This window comes from Aedes albopictus, chromosome 2 (genome assembly GCF_035046485.1).
Source record: "Aedes albopictus strain Foshan chromosome 2, AalbF5, whole genome shotgun sequence".
NCBI lineage: Eukaryota > Metazoa > Arthropoda > Insecta > Diptera > Culicidae > Aedes > Aedes albopictus.
The window spans coordinates 329,808,362-329,826,029 of NC_085137.1; the positions used below are offsets into that span (position 1 = coordinate 329,808,362).

Consider the following 17,668-nt stretch of genomic DNA (forward strand, 5'->3'; position numbering starts at 1 on the left):
ACGTGACGAAAAACTTTGTCCATTCGAAATCCAAGTCGTATTAAGGGGGGAAAAGTTTTCCTGGAATATGCTTAGGAAAGTTATGTTGTGTGTGGTGTGGATGCATAAATGTAAACTGACTTCCAGGAAACATATCAAATCATTTGAAGCAATTACTCTTCCCAATCAGCCGTGATAATTTTCAATCGTCTTGAGACCGTGCATTATGCTGCTATCAGAATGGGGAAGCATATCTCATATACTGCTTTTTGTTTTTGTTTGTGTGTTATTGATTATATTTTGTATTGTACCTATTAATTGATTATCCATTGTTAGTATTTATGTAATTTTTATATGTGACTGTGATTTTTGTAATTGCAATCTCAGAATTAAGTAACATCATTGGTGCTTACACGTAGACCGTTGATTAGACAAATAAATAATAATCAACGTGACATACCTTAAAGCTAGCTCTTGTTAGCAATTGATGCACCTTCGAAACGCGCATTGATTCAATTCACAGCCTATGTAACATTATGATGCCCAATTAGTCTTGTAGAGGTTTTGATAACCGCTATAAAACTTAATACTTTGTTTTTGGGTGTATGATGATTCTAAGAACCTATTCAACTATATTTGAATAGAAAATGTTTCTTGGGACGGAAAAGAGGAGCATTACGTCCATCGTAATGAGAGTATTTCTCCTTAAAGGGTAGTTTACTTTCATGCTTTGAAGACACCAAGGTGCACTAAGTATTATTTCACGTAAAAATCAACGCTTACCAATAAAATTGACAATTCAAAAATTTCAAAGTATGACCAATAAGGTGCTGAAAAATCGGATGAAGCAAAACGCTCGCTTTCAATGAATTCCAAGAGTCTCTCTACATGGTGTTCATTGGTGGCGAAGAAGCTTTCTACCGTCTCAACCACGAAAACATGTGGGAAGCTCTCAGGCGCAAGGCTGTCAATGAGAAAGTCATGGGGCTCATTGAAGCACAGTAAAGGGCAGTATTGTGCAGAGTACTGCACAACGGTGTCTTGTCCGAAGCCATCCGGGTTGTTGCTGGAGTGTGACAAGAATGTATACTAACAACGCTATTGTCCCTCATCGTAATCGACGAGATCCTGGTAGGTGCAATTGTTCATGAACCAAATCGTGGGTAGCTGTGGCAGCCCATTACCTAAATGACTTCGCATTGCCTGATGACGTTAAATCAAAAACCAGAATATGACGAAATGCTTCCAGTTTCCCTTGAGCTTGAGCTTGATTGACCGCCCGTGAATGCTACTCCAGTAATGCCAGACCAGCTAAACTCACACAAGAAACCAATGAGACATCTTCACATGTGAGCGTTGGTGATATTCTATTTTCAGGCGACAATAGCGCCTGCCACGTCACGCTGCAGGTCAATGTGCGGAAGGGGAAGGAAATGATGATTGCAATCGTTTGTATCCACATCAGACCGAATATACCTCTGCGTCTGCACATACTCATGCGGATGTCAGAGTTATGGTGGGATATGGTTGGTCGAGGGCTCACATATTGGTTCGTGGATATGCCAGGCGTAAGGTGATAGATTAATGCGATTATTAATTTGAAGCTAGAGCGGCACAGTTCGCTTGATTGCATAGCTTGTAAGCGTTATCTGATAGATTGACACTGTGCTGTGAAAGTTGGAAGGAAGAGAACCGGCTTCTCAACCATTTCTGGTTCTAGCGATGGCTATGAACATATGAATATACATGAGTTGTATATATTTAGAAGAGAGTATAGAGAAAGTGGATAGAAATATACAAAGTAGAAGGAAAGGGACGGGCCAGGGATTGAACCCAGGACCTTCTGATTCATATGCATCAGAAGCGGTAGCCACTAGACTATCAATCACGTTGAAATGATTCCAGTTTCCCATGATCAGAAATTCTTGGAAAAAGGTTTAGATGTTATTTTCAGATCTTTCACGTCTTGCACATATTTATTTAATTTCTTTCGTAGATTTATGTGCACGTATAGATTTTGATATGGATTGTTACCAATAAATACGACATTTTTGGCCAATAAATGAACAAAATTATCTCAGTCCCGATAAATCTTCACTTTTAAAATATATCCAACTTACTGTTACTCGCAAAGTGCATAAAAATTGATCCTTTTCTTTTTTCAGTTTATTTATAGCCGGCTGTTTTTTTTAATTTGCTATTTAAAGCATGTTTATCAATAACAAGGCAACATAAGTGAACGAAAGTGACCATCTTGAAGTTTATTTTTGGATACCTTAAAATTATCCTGAACGCAATATTTTTCCATGTCGAAAATTTTAAGTTAAGTGTAATGTTTTCCAAAGCTCTTTATTTTACTTATGAATGTTCAATATTTAAAAAAAATGTCCAAATTGGATAAACATAATCGACAATGAACTAAATTTGGAAGTTTTCAAATTTTCGATGCACTTTTGCATTTGAATAAAATTGAATGAAAAGTGAAAATTTTACCTTTCCCGATAATTTTGTCTATCCTGTAACTCCCCAGCTCAGGGAATAGGGTTTTTGGATCTACAGGGTCGTTGAATTGGATTTTAGCTTGTTTTCTCTCTCTCCGGGTCAGCCGAAGGTATTTACTTGAACAGGAACATACGGAAATGGAACGAATATCAACAAATGTCGTACACGCACAAGGAAATACAGTGAAACATCAAACCGGTTACCGATGGGTGCTCGAATCTAAAATTCACTTTTCGAGGGACCGCAAGAGCGACGAGGGTTGGAGACCCCTTTATGGGTCCGGCAAAACGGGACAAACACAAAACAAAGGGGAAACACTAACACTCATGGTCATTTCTAATTGTATGGTTGCTGCGAATGTGTTTAGGCCTACTAATACACACATATTTATTGGTGACGTCACTGTTTACAAGGGTACTTGCGCATTTTGTTTGTATCCTGATCAGGGTTGTTTGTAGAGGTGTTGCCATGGTGAGCGATGTTCTCGCTAGACGAGATGCTGACTGTAGTGATGGTTGCTATGGTTGGCGGCTTTCTCGCCAAATGGGATGGTGGCTGTATTGGTGCATCGGCTGATGCTCTCGCTGGAGTTTGTCGCAATGGCGGCCGCTGGACCGCTCGACGGAGCTTTGCTACTGAAGATGGCGGCTAGTAGCGTCGGTAGCATTGCAAAACGTATTTGCTACCAGAGCTCGTTTTAGAATTCTTCTCGCTTGTCAAAGGCGGGCGATTGGACCACTTGTGCACCGAATTTTGCTGGCAAATACAAGAAAAAGGCCCACTTTGGACCTAACCACTTTTTAGTTCCCCTGTGACGTCACTTTTACTAATCTTTCGTTCGTTTTACACATTTTACAGTTTTTCAATTACCTTTTTCTTGTTCGTTTCTAATTTCAGTTCTTACTCGTTTTCACTTTTAGGTTAGGTTGTACATAGTCGCACTAAATATAATTTTAAGAACCATTAGATTTTTAGAAACATTTTAACACTAACAAAACTAACCATTTTTAATCGTGTTTAGATTTTACTAACATTTAACACTTTTTCGCATGTTTTACTAACAACTTTAACACGTTTTTTCAAACAACTAAAAAGAAAAATAACACAAAAGTTTAGTATTTCCACTATATTGGAGGCATTACATTAACCTCACATTTTTCGATTAATTAAATAAAACCGCGCGCACTACTAATCGGTCTGGGGTCACAAGCGAAGAAGAGGAATTTTCATTCTCACTACCCGGTATTTATAGGTGATCGGTCTAAATGTCGAATATCATGATATGTAACAATAAGTTCAATATCATGATATTTGACATTTATGTTGTTCATTTGATGCACACCCTAATCAGTTTACGTGCGCTCCATCTGTTGATCGGGCTTGGTAATATTTTGCCTTACCGGTTCAAACTGCTCGACATAAATCCTGTCACTTCTGACACAGTGGAACATGAGAGTGGTTCAGGCTCACTCATCGCCAAGCTCACAAATGAGTGCCGCTGTTCCAATGTTTAGGAGGGTATTCTTTTAAAAGGGCTTAATGGTTGGAGCATCCGGGAAGGACTGTGGGAGTTGGGTAATTGTGGTGGAGCTACAATTGATATTTGTAACTGACGGTTACAATCCCGTGTATCGTTTCAGCAGAAAACAAATGCTTACCTTTCAAAAAACCTTGGTACCATTGCTCGAATCTGAAATTTAAAAAAAAATAACATATATTATTATCCGATTAGAAGATTCAAACAAAAATATAACATAATTATAATAAACTTAGATTTTTATAACTCATTATGATATAACTATGAATCTTTGAAATATTAAAACATAATTATAACAAATTATGGAAAAAATTTTGTTAGGCAACTTATTGTTATATACTTTAGTTTCGATTCTTTGAGATTCACACAGAAAAAAGATTCATGTAAAATTCAGCGAAAAATCATGCACATAAGGGGAATGCTAGAGTTAGTGCATATTTATATGAGATATCATGTAAAATTACGTTACGTTCGTGTAAATTTCCACTAATAGCCCAAGTAACAGAACTAGCTGAATAACAGTTTCTTAAGCTAAAGTTTGCTTAAGAGTCGTTTGTTCCACTCTTGTACAGCAAAAATGTTTGTTGGGAGTCGCGTAATCGGTTGGTGGCCATGATGGTTTACGCGATGGTTGGCGGAAATTTACACGAAGGTAATGTAATTTTACATTATATCTCATGTAAAAGTGCACTAACTCTAGCATTCCCTTTATGTGCATGATTTCTCGCTGAATTTTAATTACATATTTTTTTCTGTGCAGTGAAATCTGTAACAAAGTGTATCAAATTATTCATATTATGATAGAAACTAGTTATTTTGAAACTAAAATTTATACCACGTTTTGTTATAATTTTTATCAGATTATAACAAAATAAGGTATTTGCTTGATTGATTGAGTCTAATGAACCTTTTGTTGCAATTTTGGTTGTATTAGCATCAACCTACATCTAGTTAACAACCTTAACCTTTCAGGACGCCCGCCATCAAGCAACCGAAACTGCACCACGCTCGCGCTGTATACGACGAGCAAGGTTTTTTGGTAGCGTTGTACTTTTTACAACAGCGCGCGTCCTGAAGGGTTAAACATGTTATTCAGGGTCGGATCTAAGGGGGGGGTGGTGGAGGTACAGGGCCCCGGGCCCCCACATTTTAGGGAAAACTTATTTGCTCATCGCATTTGTTCCTCCGAGGGGCCTCCACATCCGAACCGGCCCCGGGTCCCCACAATCCTTAATCCGGGCCTGATTTTATGTCATCTATATATATAAAAATGCAGTGGCATACGTGGGACCGCGCATAACTCGCAAACGAAATGTCCGATTTGGGTCATCTTTGTTTTATTCTGTTAGTTTTCACCCAAGGAAGGTTTATGAGCCAAAAAACATTGAAAAATTTAGAGTTTTTGAAAATTGGGGTTTCAGACACTTTGAACGGGGACTTGGACTTGGCTAGGGACTTGAAACGTCAAAAAACGCAGTAGGCAAGACAAAGTTTGCCGGGTACTGCTAGTTTATTATAAAGGGTGATACGGTCAAAATTTGGTCAAACAATTTGTTTCATAACTTGAAACTGCGTACACCAAAACAGCTGAATTTTGGACCAGTAATGGTACTTTATATGTAGCTTATACCATAAAATTTTCATCAAAATCGGTTTAGTATTTGCGGAGATATTGTGAATCCTGAAAACTGCAATTTTAAAATTTTGTACAAAGAGGATTAAAAAATAAGAACACATTTTTACTCTTTTATTTATAGAGCCAGAAATACTGAACCAATTTCAATGAAAATTTTTCTGTATGTAAAGTATACATATAAAAATGTTGTGTAAAAATTTCATTCAATTTGATCCAGCCGTTACAAAGTTATATTTGTTTAGGTGGTCAAATTTTGTCAAATTTTGTCAAGTCAAGTCAAATTTTGGTCACACAATTTTTTTCATAACTTTAGATTGCGTACACCAAAACAGCTGAATTTTGGATCAGTAATGGTACTTTATATGTAGCTTGTATCATAAAATTTTCATCAAAATCGGTCTAGTATTTGCGGAGATATTGTTGAACCCTGAGATCTGCAATTTTAAAATTTTGTACAAAGAGGATTCACACATTTTTACTGTTTAATTTATAGAGCCAGAGATACTTAACAGATTTCAATGAAAATTTTTCTGTATGTGAAGTATGCATATCAAAATGTAATGAAAAAATTTCATTCAATTTGATCCATCCGTTACAAAGTTATATTTGCTTAAGTGGCACCCGGTCAGTTTTTTTCATACTCAAACTGCTACAACTTTGAAAGTATTCATACAAAATGGCTCAAAACTTTACTAAGAACATGTTTACATACTAGTATTATACTGTAAAATTTTGATAAAAATCGGAGCAGTATTGGTAGTTCTATACTAAAAATTGTGCTTTACTGACCTTAAATTTCCGAAAATTTACTATGGAGCGCCTTTGTACAAAATTTTAAAAAGGTAGGTCGATGGTTTTATCTATTTATCAACCATTACTTAATCGATTTTGATGAAAATTTTATGGTATAAGCTACATATAATGTAGCATTACTGGTCCAAAAATTAGCTGTTTTGGTGTACGCAGTCTAAAGTTATAAAAAAAATTGTTTGACCAAATTTTGACCGTATCACCCTTTAACATCATAACACAATACGATACAAACTTGGTATGCTTTTCTAATGCGGTAGCCATTATGTTGAATACGTTGCATCGTTACATTCACGGTATACAGAATAAGGTCGATTGAACCCAGATTTACATTCTGGTAGGGGAATCTCCGATTTTGATAGGCTGGATGCGATCCAAATCAGCGTGTGAACTGACTGGTCAGTCACCACTACATTCCTTATTCCATGATAACTGAAATGGCTATGATGACGTACAGATATCACTGATAGGCCATTTTAAACTAGTTTAAAAATCCAAATACAGGGGATGGCCAAAATGTTTGGGATACGCAACTTTTTTTTCTCTCACAAAAAAAGTTCAACATGCTATAACTTTTCATAGAGTGCATTAAAAAATCTCAAATTTTGACTGTTTAACAACCTATTGCTATTATATGCGCATCAATGGTACAAATTAGTTAATCTTTCACGAAATTAGAACCTTTCTCGTAAAACACCATTTATTAAACAACTTATTTTAGAACTGTCATATCTCGGAAACTAGTGAACCGAATTAAATGAATTTTTGTACGTTTATTAACGATATATTAATGCTTCACAAGTTATCAAAACACAGGTACTTTTTGAGCGTTGAAAAAAGTTATCATAGATTGACACTTTTTGGATCTTTATCGATAAAATGTAGTTTTTTTACATCAATGTAATTAAATTTTATTTTGATATTTAAAGATTTTCTACTTCTGTTCTTGAGACATCTCTAGTAAGATGTATTAGAGCCTATTTGTATTACAGGAAAAACACATTTAGTAATTTTTGTGTGGTATTGTAAATTTGTCATATTTTCCTCTATATTGGTCAAAATGTCAAACCGATAGAACTTTATTCGTCGTGAGAAAATAACACATTTTATAACATCGCATGAAGTATCGATATATTGTTGGTAAGCGTTTCATTCAATTCGGTTCACACGTTCTCGAGATATGACAGTTCAAAAAAGAAGTTCTTGAAAAAATAGTGTTTTAAGAGAACGGTTCTAACTTCGTGAAAGATTAACCAATCGAGCTCAAATTTGTACCAATGATGCACATATAATAGGTTGATAAACAGACAAAATTTGAGATTTTTCTATGCACTCTATGAAAAGTTACAGCATGTTGAACGGTTTTGTGAGAGAAAAAAAGCTACCTATCCAAAACATTTTGGCCATCCTCTGTAGATACTTACCGTGATAATGTTAGAATATGTGGTACAATATAACAAGTATTGCATATTGGTCAATAAAAATTTTGAAATTTGGTTATAATTTCCAAAATATTAGTTCAGTTACAATGATAAAGATCTGGAGTACGGGCGAGTATCAAGTTAGTGCCTGTAATTGTCTTTGTGATATTGATCGGGCTACAGTAATAGTGACGGCAACGCAAAATCAGTAGTCAGCTGACATGACTGCTATTGTGCAGCTCTGGTTGATCCACGTATGCAACAAACCTCTTTGTAAAAATGTGTCGTTATACCTATTAAACGATAAAACAAGTTAGCATGCATTTTCTATAGCAGTCGCTTAGAGTCGCTGGATTTAATTATTTTTTATTTATTTTGTTCTTTAACCCCAAAATACCCGGGACGATCTTCTTTTGATAGAATGCATTTCTGATAGAAATGCAATATCTTCTTTGTTTGAAAACATTCTGCCATGGGATTTTTTGCATGGTACCTCCCCCCTTTGCACTCTCGCCCTTTTGCTGGTAGACGAAAATACGTGACTTTCTTTTGATTTTTTAAGAAAATTCTACACATTTTTGCTCAAATTTCATCGTTTTGCTAATCATCAATAGTTTTCAATGATCCTTGAAGTTTAGATCCCAGAGCTATTCTAAGGCCTCAAAAGTACTCAGAAGTTAAAGTCACAATTCCAACATTCTAACCAACTTTTATACACGATAAATGATCACAGAACATAATCTACGGTACTCAAAAAGCCTCAATGCACCCCTAGAAAAATCATGATGCATGAATTGGGTGATCTAGGTCATCCAAACTACTCTAGAGTTAATTTTCCTAATATCTATAACATTTATCATCATTCATGTTCACTCTGCTCAAGAAATTTAAACACATTGATGTCCATAAGACCTCGCAATGCTACGAGCAACTCGATATTGTGGTAGTTGGACATTCCGTGAAATACAAACGGCCTCCAATACACTTTGAAGTTTGGTTACAATATACTGTATCATGCTTATATTGTAAAAATAAAAATATTCGTGGAATGTAGTCTATACTGCTGATGGAGCCTCAGTGCACAATTATAATGCTTTTGGTACATTCATGGGATATTTCAGGCTTTTCAAACTATTCTATGTTTAAGACCTCCAAGAATTCCTCTAAGAATTATTCCAAGAATTCCTCCAGAAATTTCTCCAAGAACTCCTTCAAGAACTCCTCCAGGAAATTCTTCAAGAATTTCTCCAGATATTCTTTGAATTTCGACTGTTGATGATTATGTTTGTAGGTATGCCGTTCAGTCTTTGGAGGAATAGCTCAAAAACGGATACTCAAGCTTTTAGAATTGATTCAGAAACCTGCAGGAAATCCCCCAGAAATTCTTCCAAAAATTACTCTAGGTATTCATCCGATATTACTTTCATGCACTTCTCCAGAAATTCCTCCCGAAATTCGAAGATTTTTTCCAATGAATTCCTACAGAAATTACTCCAGCAAATCCTCCAGGAACTTCTTCAGGAATTACTCTACGAATTCCCCCTAGAATAACTGCAGGAATTCCTCTAGGAATTGTTCCGGAAAGTACTCCGGGAATTCCTACAAGAAATATTCCAAGAATTCCTTCAGGAATTATTCCAGGAATTCCTCTAGGAGTAACTGCAGGAATTTCTACAAGAATTGCTGTACGAATCACTACAGGAATTTCTCCACAAATTCCTCCAGGAATTCCTTCAAAAATTTCTTCCGGAATTCCTCCATTAAATACTCCAAAAACTCCTCCAGGAATTGTTCCATGCTGATGGAATTGCTGATGAAAAATTGCTGATGGATGATTTTTTTTCTACTCTGCAGACTTTCAAGTTCTTCATTCATGGCGTTTGTGCTTGACGCCAATTGTCGATGCCATAGTTGAGCTTTGAAAAAAAAAATCATATGTTTTTTGTCCTTAAAACCTACTCAAATGTAAAGGGCTTTACATTCAAATGTAAAGGGCTGCTCATGTTGAAAAAACGGGCCACCATCAAATACAAAGCACTCAAACGACGTCAAACCCCACCAACAGCGCAGAGTATGACCCACATCTACTGTGCATTGTCACCGGCGCCATCATCGACCATCGTTCGATCGAAACCACTTAAATCCCAAAAATGACAATTACACTCCCACTCAAACACTGACTGTCTCGCTCGGCTAGTTCAAGGTAAATCGATGATTCCCAGAACGATTACATTCGGTGTCTCGCTTAACAGCTTACCGCTTGACCCACCCCATCTTCTTCTGGTCCACGTTCGTAAAAGCTCGAATCGGATATTGAATGCTTCGGGGTGCAACACTTCAAATTAGAAACAATTCAACATTTACCTATGATTCAGATACTCCTAAATCAGATTTAAGATCGCCCAATTATATTATTTAAATTAAACGCACACATTGTGAAACTAATTCATTAAATTTAATAATAACACTAATTAAATGATGTTGAGGCATTCATGCTGAATTAGTGTTTCAAAAAGTTTCTACTGAAAATCCTAATCAAATTCCTAGAAGAATTACTATACCAATTCTTAGAGATCCATTAAAAGAAACTTTTGAGACATTCATACTCATTTCTAGTCTTTTTTTCCTTTATCATCTTCTTCTTCTTGCCGTATCACCCCCGCTGAGACAAAGCCTGTTTCTCAACTTGGTGTTCTACTAGCACTTGCACAGTTATTAACTGAGAGCTTCCTCTGGGAATAATCATTTTGCGTATGTATATCGTGTAGGAGTCACGAAGATACTCTAAGCTCTAGGAAGTCAAGAAAATTTCCACAACGAAAATATCCTAGACGTACTGACAATCGAACCCGTCACAATAACATGTACTCATGCATGTTGTTACAAGTGTCCTCCTTTGTCTTACCTGTGATCGTTTCAGAAACACATTCCCAGTTTTATTTTGTTTGTTTTCCACTCAGTAGCATCCAGCACTATCATCAATAAAAACAAAGATATAAAATAATGAGGTTACGCTTCTTGACACAATTCTTTACGTGCCACCTCATCAAGAGAAGTACAGTGTAATTACTTTATTTATCCTGTGCCACCGTGCCATCTCCACGATCTCTGTAATCCACCACACAAGTTCGTAAATCTCCCGGACAGGATTAAACTGTTTCATAAATTGTCTCCCATCGCAATATTGTGGCCATTCGCCAGTGTCTTTACCGTAGAAAAGTGTCACAACTCAGCGTCGTTCCCCACCACGAGCACCAAATAACCTCCAACTCCAACCCCATTTCTGCTCGAACATCTCTCTTGATCCAAGTTTAAATTAAACATTTCGAATGACCCCAATGGTGGCTGTTCGTCCGCAAACAAGTTGGCCCCATTCTAGAAAGCCGTAGAGCAGACGGCCGTAGTCTGGTGGCTGCCTTTCCTGTGGCGAAAAAAATGAGGACAAATTGCCTGCCATATGGTGTCCTTTTTACTACCGTAACGGTCGTCGGCCGATTCACAATAGGTACACATGGCGCAACAGCGCGGTATGGGCCCGACCGATTCGATGTAGGTTGGCACAATGTTTAACTTCACTGAAGCGAACCGCCTGAGATGAGTTTTTGTTTGGGTTATCCGGACTGATACAATGTCTTACTGGTTCGATGATTGCTTGACGGTACGGGATAAAATCAATAGGCGATAAAAGCCTTTCAGTGGACTCAGTAATGGTAAACTATGTAAATCGTACCAACCGTTTGACACGTGGCTTTAAAAAATAATTGCTCATAATGCACAATTTGCAAGATATTCCGTAACAAATGTAACAACTACCCACTCACTAATATTTCGATCTTCCAGCACAGTTCATAGGTATTTGATAAGTTTCAAACAGCAGATTCAACTCGGTATGCTCACTTAGTACATACTCGGTTATCTGGTAGATAGCAATAAAACTCACCACCTGCTATTCGGCGAGATTCGGCTTTGCATAGCTGAGATCCATCGACATAGGGGCGGTTGAAAACTATTCAAAACCACGTAGACGAAATTTTGGCCATCTTAGCGCCTTCCCCTCGTCAACTTCTGAACATTCATTCATTTATTAAGTTCAACATCAAATTCATGATAACACTGAATCAACAATTTGCCGCCGTTATACTCAATTTGCAGCTGCAGCTCTCCAACGTTAGTCACACCCAATGCTCACCAAGTCACGCTCCACCTGGTTCACCCATCGTGCTCTCTGCGCTCCACGCCTTCTTGTATCAACCGAATGGTTAGCAAACACCAACTATGCAGGGTTGTTGTCCGGCATTCTTGCAACATGCCCTGCCCACCGTATCCGTCCAGCTTTAGCCACTTTCAGGATGTTGGGTTCACCGTAGAGTGCAGCGAGCTCGTGGTTCATCCTTCGTCAGCCATTAGCAAGGTACCGAGGTAGACGAATTCTTCTACCACCTCGAAAGTATCCCCGACTATCGTAACATTGCTGCCAAGGCTTGTCCGGTCTCGCTCATTCCCACCTACCAGCATATACTATGTCTTGGCCGCATTCACCACCAGTCCGACCATTGCTGGTTCACGTCAAAAAAAAGTTCTGCCGCTGTTCTAAATGTTCTAGCAACAATATCGCAAAACAGATAAAATGGCTAGATTTCGTGAAGATCGTACCCCGGTTGATGAACCCGGCTCGTCGCATTACACTTTCCAGAGCGATGCTGAAGAGTAGACCTGAGAGTCCGTCGCCTTGTCGCAGTCCCCGCCGAGAATCGAATGCACTGGATAGTTCAGCCGAAACCCTTACGCTGTTCTGCACACCGTCCATCGTTGCTCTTATCAGTCTGGTAAGCTTCCCGGGAAAGCTGTTGTCATCCATGATTTCCCATAGCTCTGTGCGGTCGATACTGGCGTATGCCGCCTTGAAGCCGATGAACAGGTGGTCCGTGTTGGGAGCTAGTATTCACGGCATTTCTGGAGGATTTGCCGTACGGTGAAGATCAGGTCCGTTGTCGACCGGCCGTTGATTAAAACGGCTTGGTAAATTGCCACGATCTCATTTACTTTCGGTGAAAGACGACCGAAGATTATCTGAAATAGAACTTTGTTGGCGGCATTAAAAATGATGATCGCTCGAAAGATCTCACACATTAACTTGTCGCCTTTCTTGTGGATGGGACAGATTATCCCTTCCTTCCACTCCTCCGGTAGCTGTTCGGTTTCCTAGATCTTGACTTCTACCCGGTGCAGACATGTGGCCAACTTTTCCGGGCCCATCTTGATGAGTTCTGCTGCGAAACCGTCCTTATCAACCGCTTTGTTGTTTTTGAGCTGATGGATGGCATCATTAACTTCCCTCGGCGTGGTAGTTGATTCGTTCCTGTCCTCTTCTGCACCAATATAGCCATTCCATCCTCTTCCTTGATCCCCCAACTCTACATTCTCTTCGCCATTCAGTGCTGCTTCCACCTTTCGACCACCTCACGTTTGTCCGTCAGGAGGCTCCCGTATTTATCCCTACAGATTTTGATGGGATGGTAACTTCTGATAGAACTTACGTGTTTCTTGTGAACGGCACAGCAGTTCCATTTCCTCGCACTCCGCTTTTCCAGGCGGCGCTTCTTCTCCCGGAAGAGATGAGTCTGCTGCTTCCGCTTCTGTCTGTATCGCTCCACATTCTGTCGGATTCCATGCTGCAGCATTACCGCCCGCGCTGCGTCCTTCTCCTCCAAAACCGCTCTGCACTCCTCGTCGAACCAATCGTTTCGTCGACTCCGTACTACGTACCCGATAGAGCTCTTGGCTGCGTTGTTGATGGCTGCTTTGACTGTACTCCAGCAGTCCTCCACACCTTCGTCCGGCAACGCTGCCTCGAGATTCTGCTCATATGCGGTGGTGACATCCGGTTGCTTCAGTCGCTTTAGATCATATCAAGTAGGTGGGAGCCTAGGATTTATTCCTAAGCGAACCATATACGCAGGTCAGTGTGGATTACCACCTTTGGCACCGGAAGGTGACCGAGCACCGGGAAATACGATTTGCTCAAGCGGAGTACGCCTAGGCGTGGGGGGGGGGACCTGCAGTGGGCTCTGCTGGTCCTCTTCAGAAATCCCACACATCCGGAAGCAAGCTCTGTACAAGCGACTTGACACCGCTTCCAAAGTGTCACAGCCCAGCTAGGAGTGCCTCGGGCACATCAGGAACGATGCCAGTAAGTTCCTGATTACGGCATACTGGTCACGCTTAGTAATTGGTTTGAGATGGTACACGCTTAGGTAACTAAGCACTAGTGAGCTGATGGTGACGGCATTCTATCCTCTTAGTAAGGTCGGGTGACACTGACTTGAAACGGCGGGTAGGCTAATGTCGACGCTGTCTTCCGCCCCATAAAACCGTGGCATGGCCTTAGAGTACGTTCCCGACCTGTGCCCAGCTTAGGCAACTAACTGGGTGGAAGTAGGTTCAGTTGAAGTATCCTGATTAGCGCTGATCCGGCTCTGAGCCCAGTCCCCATAAGGGCCTGGCCAACCCTCGGGTGGCCTCCCTGCTTGCATAGATAACCACCAGGATCCTTGGCGACTACCTCATCTACAGCGAGGGATAGCGGCTCTAAGGGGGGCCCAACAGCAATGAATACTAAGCAATTCAAAACAGTGACCGAGAGCGTTGAAGTTGAAGGTGAAGGGGAACTGAACCCGTTTGCGCGTGGTGGCTTGGCGAGATCGCCTCCACGAGGGGCTGGTGCATCCACCAGCGACCCAAAAGCGGGGAGTTCAGGGAGTTCAGGGAAAAGCGATACAGTGCCTGAGGAAACCCAGATGACGGGTGCAGACCTCACGCGGGCGCTGAACCGCAACCGAAGCGGGTTGCCAAAGATGGTGGTAGTGGCCGAACAGCTAGACGAGCTGATCGGCTACGCGAGTGGTCGTCACAACATCAGTAAGGATCTGAAGCAGGGCCTTCTGAAGTTGCAAAAATCGCTAGCTCTGGCCAAGAAGGAGTTCGATCTTCTGGCAGAGGAGCGATGTGCTGCCGACGCGAGCAAGGAGGAACGGTCCACGCAGACGGACAGCTTCCTCTTTGCGGATAACGCGACGAAGCAGCACGAGACCATGCAGCTCACCGGGGCAGTAGCGGAGCGGTCAAGCCGCCCTACGACCCAAGCTGCACGTACGAAGCCTGTCGTTAAGCCACGGCCCAAGCAACGACAGGCAGAGGCAGGAGTGGAACCAAAGAGGGAGGTAAAGGGTGCGGCCAGCGTGAGCAACCAGGCAGCCAAACCGGTTGCGAAACGCGCACGTGGTAAGGCCAATCCCAAGAGAGGTGGTAGCCAACCAGACCAAGGAAAAGAGAACCCTTGGATCACGGTTGGAAATAGAAAAAAACACATACGCCGAGGTGCTGAAGGCCATGCGGGGCGAAAACCGTCTCTCACCGCTGGGCGCGGATGTTAAAAGCATCCGACGCACCAGGACTGGAGAGATGATGGTAGTGCTGAAGAAGGATGCGGCCGAGAAAGGCGCATCCTACAAGGCACTAGCCCAAGAGGTACTCGGAGAAAAAGTACAGGTAAGAGCTCTAACTGCGGAGGCAACTCTCCAGTGTAAAAACCTGGACGAAATCGCCTGCGCAGAGGAGCTCGCAGCCGTACTTAAGCAGCAGTGCGATGTAGATGTACCAAGTGCACCGATCCACATGCGAAAGGGTCCGGCTGGTACGCAGATTGCCACGTTCAAACTCCCCGTAGGGGAGGCGAACAAGGCGGTAACAGTCGGCAGCGTCAAGTTAGCTTGGTCAGTGTGTCCGCTCAGCATACACGAGCCGCCGCTGGCGTGCTTCAAGTGCTTCGAGCAAGGACATAAGTCCTGGGCTTGCAAAGGCCCGGACCGGAGCAAACTCTGCAGAAGGTGCGGAGTAGAAGGCCACTTCGCCAGGGAGTGCAACTCGGCACCAAAATGCCTGATTTGCACGGCGAACAAGGGCCACATGACGGGCGGGCCTAAATGCCCAGGCACGCGAGGAGGTCGAAGTGTTAGGCGATAATGCAGGTTACACATTTAAACCTGAATCACTGTGAAGCTGCGCAGCAGCTGATGTGGCAGTCAGTCTCGGAGTCTAGTACAGACATCGCCCTGCTAGCTGACCCCTACTGCATCCCACCCGACAACGGGAACTGGGTAGCGGATAAGGCTAAGCTAGCAGCGTTCTGTACAACCGGTCATTTCCCGATCCAGGAAGTAATTTCTAGGTCGCACGAGGGCTTCGCAATAGCGAAGATAAATGGGGTGTATTACTGTAGTTGTTATGCCCCACCCAGGTGGCCGATAGACCAGTTCTCAGCAATGCTGGATGCGTTAACAAACGCGCTAGTAGGGTTGAGTCCCTTGGTCATCGACGGAGACTTCAACGCCTGGGCGATTGAGTGGGGTAGCTGATCGACTAACGCGAGAGGCTGGACACTACTCGAAGCCATGGCTAGACTGAATGTAGAGGTCGCGAACGTAGGTGAAAAAATGACCTACAGTAGGAACGGTCGAGAGTCCATCATTGACGTGACCTTCTGGAGCCCGGGTTTAAACCCTAGCTCAGATTGGAGGGTCGATGATGGGTACACGCACAGTGACCACCTAGCGGTACGATATAGGGTGGAACATGGTGGTAGGAGGACGCAGCCGAAGGTCATAGACAACCATCGAGGATGGCTGACTTCGCGCTTCGATAAGGCGTCATTCGTCGAAAGGTTGCGTATGGAGCCTAACATCGACGATCTGTCCAGTGACGATCTAGTCGGATCTCTAAGCCGTGCATGCGATGCCGCGATGCCTAGACGCGCGCTACCCAGGAATGGACGAAAACCGGTATACTGGTGGTGTCCTGAAATCGCAGAGCTCAGAGCGTCCTGCCTAAGAGCGAGGAGGAGGATGCATAGAGCTCGTACCGATGAGGGTAGAGCGGAAAGAGGCGAGGTCTATAGGGCGGCTAAACTGGCACTGAGCAAAGAGATTAAGGCACGAAAACGAGCGTGTTTCGAAAATCTCTGCCAGGCAGCCAACACGACACCTTGGGGCGATGCCTACAGGGTAGTCATGGCCAAAACGAAAGGGGCGTCTGCGCCCCCGGAACGTTCACCCGTGATGCTACAGAGGATCGTGGAAACGCTGTTTCCACGCCACGATACAAGACCATGGGCTGCCATCCCCCCTGGCCGAATAGACCAGGGGGAGGTAGCCCCAGTGACGAACGATGAGCTCATCGTAATTGCGAAGTCGCTCAAGTTGAACAAGGCTCCGGGTCCGGACGGTATCCCAACGGTAGGGGGGGATTTAGACGGGACCCTCCTGACGGAAGGACGTGAGGCAGTCGAAAGGTGGAAGCAGCATTTCGATGAGCACCTGAATGGTGTGGAGAGTGCAGAAATGGAGGCCCAAGGCAGCGGGAGAAATGGCTACGTCAGCAAAGCAGGGAGCACCAACGACCCAGGAATCAGTAGGCTGGCTCCAGAGGCACGTTATCCTCCATTTGGGACATCTGTGCCAACGACCCAACTCCCATGTTGAAGGAAATTAGGGATGTTATGCAGCAGCTCAAGAACAATAAGTTAGCTGGTAAGGATGGTATCGGAGCTGAAATCATCAAAATGGGGCTGGAAAGTTGGTCACCTGCCTGCACCGACCTACAGTCCGAATCTGGGTGACCGAACAGCTACCGGAGGAGGGGAAGAAAGGAGTCATGTGCCAAATCTACATGAAAGGTGACAAATTGGAGAGTGAGAACTTCCGAGCGATCATAATTCTGACTGCCGCC

The 17,668-nt window shown here is 42.3% G+C and overlaps 1 protein-coding gene across 12 annotated transcripts in view; it reads right to left on the bottom strand.

Annotated features, from left to right (window-relative positions):
- LOC109398078 (uncharacterized) overlaps positions 1-17,668 on the bottom strand; it is a 392,442-nt gene that overhangs the window by 334,337 nt on the left and 40,437 nt on the right. For 11 of the 12 annotated variants that reach the window (XM_062852509.1, XM_062852511.1, XM_062852514.1 and 8 more), the window contains one exon: positions 4,140-4,171. The exons of the other annotated variant lie outside the window; for it this stretch is intronic. The gene's annotated coding sequence lies outside the window, so the exon portion shown is untranslated. The remainder of the gene's footprint in view (positions 1-4,139; positions 4,172-17,668) is intronic. 12 annotated transcript variants of the gene reach the window in all.